Source organism: Sparus aurata, chromosome 7 (assembly GCF_900880675.1).
Source record: "Sparus aurata chromosome 7, fSpaAur1.1, whole genome shotgun sequence".
In the NCBI taxonomy this organism is placed as follows: domain Eukaryota; kingdom Metazoa; phylum Chordata; class Actinopteri; order Spariformes; family Sparidae; genus Sparus; species Sparus aurata.
Genome location: NC_044193.1, coordinates 2,944,479 through 2,952,800, shown reverse-complemented (window position 1 = coordinate 2,952,800; position 8,322 = coordinate 2,944,479).

Genomic DNA, 8,322 nt, shown 5'->3' with positions numbered 1-8,322 from the left:
ATAATCCTTTAATTACAGCCAATTAAATCCGTGATGGACGTTGTGTTTTGTTCCATGCACCAAACTCCATTGTGATTTTGGTCAGTTTTATCTCTGCCATGTTAATTACATAAATAATGTACAGTTAACTAAACTTTGGTCACTATCTAAAAACAAAACGGTAGTTTCGGTAAAGTCGGCATGAAGTCTTTTTAAAATTTATTTATTATTTAGAACGGCATGAAAGCTGTTTAGCTAATGTTAGCTGGTCAGTTTAAGTGACTGGTTAGCTAGCTGACTTTAAAGTTGTTGCAGATGCACTGCAAGTTTGGGAAACACGTTAGCAGCGGCTCAGCTGCCTTTATTAACGGGTAAGGACACATTAACCGGGTACTGACACTATAACGAGCTTATAAAGACGTTTGAGTCATTAATCGTCGTGTTTTTACAGACAGGTTTGCATGTTAGCTAACGTGTGTGTCTGTTGGAGAGTGTTAGCATGAAGGCATTATCCTGCTGTGTAATGTTAGCTTGTTAATACTAGCATCTTTACAGCTGAATATCTGAGGACATTACTGTTAGCTAACAGGCTCCATGTGTTGTGTTTCATAGTGTCTCAGTATGTTAGTATGTCAGCATCTAGAAGGTCATTTTGAGCAGCTAAAGTAGTTTAACACACAATATGCAGCCTCATTGTAGCTGCACAGAATGGATTCAGTGTGTTTGTCTCAGTTCTGGTTTAATTCGATATTTAAATCACTGCACTGACTCCCTGTGTGTCAAAAGATAGACTTCAAAATCATGTTACTCGTCTATAAAGCACTACATGTTCTCAGGATTTAATACATTTGGTTAACTTTTGGTTTACCTTTAAAAAACACATTTATTAAATCAGATTATAGCAGATTTTATAGTGCAGAGTGATGTGAGACTCCTGAAGTGATGTCATGCACATGGTTACAGACTGCTATATCATTCTTTATTATGAAATTATAATCCTGTAAGAAATCCCCTTTTTGCCGGATGTGTCTGTAATCTGATTACATCTTCTTTTTTACTGCTATAATCAGAATATATATACGCAAACACACACACACACACACACATATGCATGTAGTCATCATGTTATATTAAAGTACTGCCTCCTCTCTCCAGGTGAACAGTGCGACTTGTCTTCAGCTTCAGGTGGAACAGCTCTGACCTGTATGGTGATTAGACCCGGAGAGGAGAGACACCTGGTCCAACAAGGTCAGTGCAATAGAGGTGCAAAAATTAAAGACAGAAAGTGTGAGATTTGTCAGTTGCTGTTCATTAATACTCTAAAATCAGTAAATGATTCTAGAAGATAGTCGAGTCTCATTCACAGGTCGTTGAATACCGACAGTTTGGGTTGGTAGAAGCCACTACAGTGTCTCTGGACACTATAGGACACAGCTCTTTAAATTTAGTAGTAATTTAAATGTTTTTTGTTTACTGAGAGGAAATATAAACAGTCTGTCTGTTCAGAACGCCTGCATTTATTTGATCTCATTTATATATAATATAAATGATATAATCATATTTTATTTAACATGTATATCTCCACTGTTCAGCCACAATATTAAAACAACTGACAAGTGAAGTGAGCATTGATCATCTTGTTGCAATCAAATGTTATGCTGGGAAACTTTGAGTTCTGTCATTTCTGTGGATCCTCTTTGACAAACACCACCCACCCAAACACCGTTCAGACCAACTACAGCCCCTCATGGCAAAGAACCCAAGGTGTCAAACTGGCCTCCTCATTCTCCAGATCCCAATCCAGTTGAGCATCAATTGGATGCGCCAGAACCAACTCCCATCCATGTTGGGGCCCCCGTGGATCGTTCTTGGCTCTGACTGCATCCAGTGGAAGCTCAGTTGGATTGAGATCTGGGGAATCTGGAGGCCAGGGTGACACCTTGAGCTCTTTCCCACGTTCCTCGGGTCGTTCCTGAGCAGTTTTTGCAGCGTTGCAGGCATGTTGTCCTGCTGGGGGGGCACTGCCATCAAGGAGTGCTGCTGCCATGAAGGGGTGTACTCGGTCTGCAGCTGTGTTTGGGTGACTGGTGTTTGTCAAAGAGACATCCACATGAATGCTAGGACTCATTGTTTCACAGCCGAACATGGCATTGGAACACTATGATGTTATTTATTTCACCTGTCACTGGTTCTAATGGTGTCACTCTCAGTGTGTACACATGTTAAATACTTTATGAATTAGATCATAGCTTACTGCGATGTTGAGTGCAGTAAGCTACATCAATCAGAATTTGAATTAGATCAAATAAATGCATTTAGGCCCTGTAACCAGACTTGTTAATATTTCCTCTCATTAAAACAAAACCTGTTTAAATGACTTCCTCTTCCTTTGAACCCTGTGGGTTTTGAGCTGGGACTTATACATTTAAATGGACAGCTTAATTTATGAAGATTCAACATTAACATAAGCCTCGGCCTATGTGCCCAGCAGGCCACTAATAAGGATCGTATTCAGTTTCTGACGTGCAACTGTGCGGTAGTGAAGTTTTTGGTTTAGAAGCGGTTCTTGTGGTCTCATTCATGGTAGAGATGCAGCAAAATGAGCTTCAAACACCGGCAGAATGACCGGAAACATGTTAAATTCTGTCAGCCTGTGTAAGGTTTTGCTTGAGCAGTTGTAAGTTTGTCTACGTCCTTTGAGTATATAAACTGTGAGCACATATATAAATGTTGAGCAGAGCCTGGTATTAACATTGGCTTTCTTATTCGTGGTAGAAGTGCAGTGAGTTAAGTGCTACAAAACCATCAGAACTGAGCAGAAACGTGTTGTTTTGGAGGCCTCGTTGTATAGAGCTGTTTAGGGACAAAAGTTCAGTGACAGTAATCCATTTGTTAGTGGTCTGCCAGGCAAACCTGGTGTTATTATTGTTAGTTACAGGTTAACTTGACCGGACTTCAGCTATCTTCAATGGCAAATGCCCGAGTGCTGTCCATCGGAGCTGTAAGCTGTGTTTTCTATGAATGGCAGTAGTCAGGCCTTTGATCAGCTGCTGGTATTGGTAATAGCGTATCCTATGAGCCCTTGTGCCATCCCGCCAACTTACAGGCCCCTGTTGTTACACTCCTATGGTTGGTAGAATCGTGCACAAAGTGTGCGTGTTTAGTTGGGCCTCGTGCCTGGCTAGGGACATGCTCAGGGCCACGGTAAAAGCTAGCCTGACGCCACCAAAGCGGCTCCGGTCTCTGCCCTCATCTGTCCATGCCAATTTCACTCGCGAGTTCAGTGTGTATGGACGCGATGCCTTTGCTTGAAGATAATGTTGAACTCTGTGATAAAACAAAAAAAAAAAAAAAATTGCAGGAATTCAGTTTCTTTACAACTGTGTGTAACAGCATCCTGCTTGATAACACCATGCAGAGATCATGATAAAGCTGTTACAGGGCCCTAGGCTTCACTGCCCAGCAGACCACTAATAACGATCCGATTTTTTGTTTGGAAGCAGTTATGTTCATGGTGGAATTGCAGCAAACTGATAGCTACAAACAGCTTGAGTAGTTGTTAGCTCGTCTGCCTCCTTATGAGTGTACTGAAGGTTTGTTTTCAGTTCAGGTACATCTCCACTCGAGCGCACAAATGTGCGTTCAGAGAGTGCTTGATAAGCTTTATGAAGCCTTTGAAGTTGTTTTACTGGAGAAACATGCTGGTATAAAGCTTTTCAGGTTAACAGTGTTAGCTAAACAATGTTCAGCGCAGTAAGCTATGACGACCAGTTCACCACCATAGAGTTCTAGGCACAAAAGTTCAATAACAGCAATCCAGTTGTTAGTAGTCTGCTAGGCAAACCGGTTATCAGGCTTGTGTGAACCGACCAACCAGAGCAGATTGAGGCCCGACCTCAAAACCCACAGGATTCAAGGAATGTTTTTGCAGCTACTGGACATAAAAAAATATATATCTTGAAATAAAATGTATATGAAAATACAAGTCTTCTCACTTTTAACAACTCGACTCTCTATGAGTCCTGTTAATAGGCCATAAAGTGCGTTATTTGACGACCTGAGAATGAGACTAAAAAATCAGCTGTCTTTCTATAGAATTGCTTTATAGGTATACCGACATCATGCAATTAATCAGTTGATTAATAATTGTCCTCCATATGCAGCACACTGGCTCTCAACTTTCTGCTTTTAATGCTAGATAACTTAATCTATAATAATACATCATGTTTGATCAGAGAATATTTAATATTGTTTATATAAATCTGCAAAGTAACTTGTAACTAAAGCTGTTAGACAAAGTGCAGTGAAAGTATGAATAATAAAGTTAAAAACTCAATTTATGCTAAATATGAAAAGTATTTAACATGTTTATCTCCACTGTTCAGCCACAATATTAAAACAACTGAGAAGTGAAGTGAGCATTGATCATCTTGTTGCAATCAAATGTTCTGCTGGGAAACTTTGAGTTCTGTCATTTCTGTGGATCCTCTTTGACAAACACCACCCACCCAAACACTGTTCAGACCAACTACACCCCCTCATGGCAAAGAACCCAAGGTGTCAAACTGGCCTCCTCATTCTCCACATCCCAATCCAGTTGAGCATCTATTTGATGCGCCAGAACCAACTCCCATCCATGTTGGGGCCCCCGTGGATCGTTCTTGGCTGTGACTGCATCCAGTGGAAGCTCAGTTGGATTGAGATCTGGGGAATCTGGAGGCCAGGTTGACACCTTGAGCTCTTTCCCACGTTCCTCGGGTCGTTCCTGAGCAGTTTTTGCAGCGTTGCAGGCGCGTTGTCCTGCTGGAGGGGCACTGCCATCAAGGAAAGCTGCTGCCATGAAGGGGTGTACTCGGTCTGCAGCTGTGTTTGGGTGACTGGTATTTGTCAAAGAGACATCCACATGAATGCTAGGACTCTTGGTTTCACAGCCGAACATGGCATTGGAACACAATGATCCATGTTACTTATTTCACCTGTCACTGGTTCTAATGATGTGGCTCTCAGTGTGTACACATGTTAAATACTTTATGAATTAGATCAAATAAATGCATTTAGGCACTGTAACCAGACTTGATTATATTTCCTCTCAGTAAAACAAAACCTGTAAATGTTCAAATTTACTTCCAAATTAAATTAAAACTCCATGTAAATAAATTATGAAAAGTGATTTCAGGTTAAATACAACTGAGTTAGGGACTCAAACCTCCACAAGGAGACTCAAAACTCATCAAAAATAGACCCAGGTCTCTTTGTGGAGGACAAACAACTACCACCAAAACAAAACCTCCACACACAAACGAAACCTCTGAAAAACAATGAAAACCTGCACAGACACAGAAACACAGAAACCTCAAAAACCTCAAACACTCAAAAACCCCTAAGAACAAACAAAAACCCATAAAAACCAAGAAACAAAACCCCTAAAAACAAACAAAAACCCCTAAAAACAAACACAAAACCCCTAAAAACACCAAAAACCCCTAAAAACAAACACAAAACTTCTAAAAACAAACACACAAACCCCCTAAAAACAAACACAAAACTTCTAAAAACACACCACACCCCTAAAAACAAACACAAAACTTCTAAAAACAAACACACAAAACCCCTAAAAACAAACACACAAAACCCCTAAAAACACTAAAAACCCCTAAAAACAAACACACAAAACCCCTAAAAACAATAAAAACCCCTAAAAACAAACACAAAACCTCTAAAAACAAACACAAAACCACTAAAAACATACAAAATAAAACAACACAAAACCTCTAAAAACAAACAAACACAAAACCTCCGCAAAGAGACATCAAACTACCACTGCTCCTCTTTCTCTTCCTGCAGGTGACAGACGAGCAGCTGAGACAAATAAGACGAGCCGCCACAGGACCTGAAGCAGGAAACTGAGTATCGTCTTCTGATGAAACTCCTTCAGGTCGTGAGCAGGTGAAACTCCTTTCACCTGCTCAGACAGTGAGCACTGTTGTCTTTGCTGGTTATTTACATAATAAAACCTTTTTTTTTTATTACACTCTATTGTGATTTTTATAGATTTTTAAAGAACGTGTTGAGTCTTTTGATGGAGTCCAATGTCTCCTCTCAGTGGCTTTTTCAAAGCTTTAACTATATTTGATGTATACATTTTCTTTCTGTAATGGAGAGCAGGGCTTCCATTACCTTCATTATCTATTCCTATTCTGGAAATGACTGATTTAGAAACCATGTGTTGTTTAATAATGTCTGAGTAAGTTAGCCTCTCTCCATCTCTTATCACATGAATGAAGCTAACAGCAGCTCTGTGAGGTTTATAACGTTTTACCAGCAGCTGATATGAAATATACCTGCAGTGCTGCCTGTGATATCACCAAGCAGACAGATAAAAGGTCACTTTGAGCAGCTACAGTAGTTTATATGATCATTATGCAGCCTCATTGTTACCTGCACTTTAAAATCATATGACTGGTCTGTAAAGCACTAAATGTTCTCAGGATTAAACACATTTGGTTTACTTGTACGGGGATCGGGAGGGTTATTTAAAATGTTTGTTCTGATACAGTTACTTATTTAAAAATAGTCAGTAATGTAATGGAAGTAAAACTGTCCACTCATCTAATTCATAACTGTTCACTGTGTATTTCAAATAAGTATATTAATTTAATGCATTTTTTTTATCTGTAGCTTATTAAATTAGCTTTTTTTTTCCATTCTGTCTTTCAGATGCTGTTTTAATGTCTTAATGTTTTAGTTTTTATTACTTTCTATGTCTCTGAATGGATCTCTGAATGAGGCTTTATTTGACTGAAGGTTTTTACATGTCAACCTTGTTTTAAACCAAGTACTTATTAATATAAAATAGAAAACGGGACCTGAAATAAATCCAAAAGGCCTTTTAGTCAGGATAGTTTACAGGCTCCTCAGCTGCACCAGTAATGATCAGATTTTTCTTTGAATGCTTTTTTTCCACTCTCACTTCACCTGTTTGTTTACAGCTAATTCAGTCTGAGCCTAAATATGCTCTCTGAACTTTAAATAATAATCATGTTTTTAATGTGATCACAGCAAAGGAAAAAGTGTGTGTGCGGCTTGTGGTTTTACTCTATGAATAATTTGAATTTACAGAAACAATATGGTCCTCGCACAGATAGTGCTCGGGCCCTAATAATACAAAAAATAAATGAAAGTCTGTCAATTTGATATTTTAATTTGGTCCTTGGATGTGGCAGCAGTACCCAATCACTAACAAACTTACGTTACAGCCGATCAAGTGGAGAGCAGTCAGGGGAAGAGAAAATGACAGTTGCAGCAAAAAGTTAATCTCTGTTAGTTTGACAAACAGGAGTTGAGGTAATTGGTAAGCTCTTGTCTTGTGATCTGATTTCCAGGTTGTTTTTAGCTGTTTCTTTATGATTTTGCACATTTAGATGCGGCTTTGTTTCACGAACAATGTCTGCATCTTTTGTTTTCCTCACACAAGAACTCAGTAAGACTTTCAGAGAAAGGCAAAACCTCCCAGTCCAAAGAGCTCGGCAAAAAGGTTTTGTAGACTTGTCTGGTCAAAAAGCATTTCCCCTTGGAGCTGTTGTGGTCAGGTGGGGATGGACTGAACCATTTGTTGGGTGGGGGTCTTTCCAACAGCCTTCTCCATGGATGGGTGTTTGACTTTATGGTCCTCCAAGGCCCACTTTATGTTTCGTGCAGCTAAAGGACACAAACGAGAACAGGGATGGTTGAGAATAAGCTGCTGATGTAAACAAACAATTTTGGAAATGTTGTTTAAATCCGTATGATTTATAGCCTGACCAGAACTGGACTTTTGAGGCCAGTACCAATATTGAGATTTGTTTGTTTATATCAGCCATAAGTACATTTTTTGAACGTTAACAGTCTTCATACAAAAACCTTAGACTTTATCCAGGCTAGTAGCAGGACTATCAACGGCAATATTAGTCTGTCAGCTAGTTGAGTGTCCTTTTGTCCACAAATCCAGGGTGGCAACCCTAGTTCCAAGATGGAATATTTCTTTACTTCTTCAAGGTAGGACCTGTTTGTGCTAACAGGTGGAGATTTCTTGGCTTGATTATGTGATTATAAGCTTTGATGGTGCTGGCTAATTCCTGGGTGTGGTTGATGTTTTAGTATCTACTGGGCTGAAAGGGTTTCTACCTCCCATCCTCTTAATAACTTGGATTAATTGCATAATTTTTTTGTGGTGGCTGAGCCAGTTTTAGTTGAGTAAGAAACTGAACATCAGATTCATGACTGTCTTGTACCTCAAAACACACTTGCATACTAAATTTGTCTGCAATAATTAAATACCATTGTTGCATTCAACACAGACAGTCA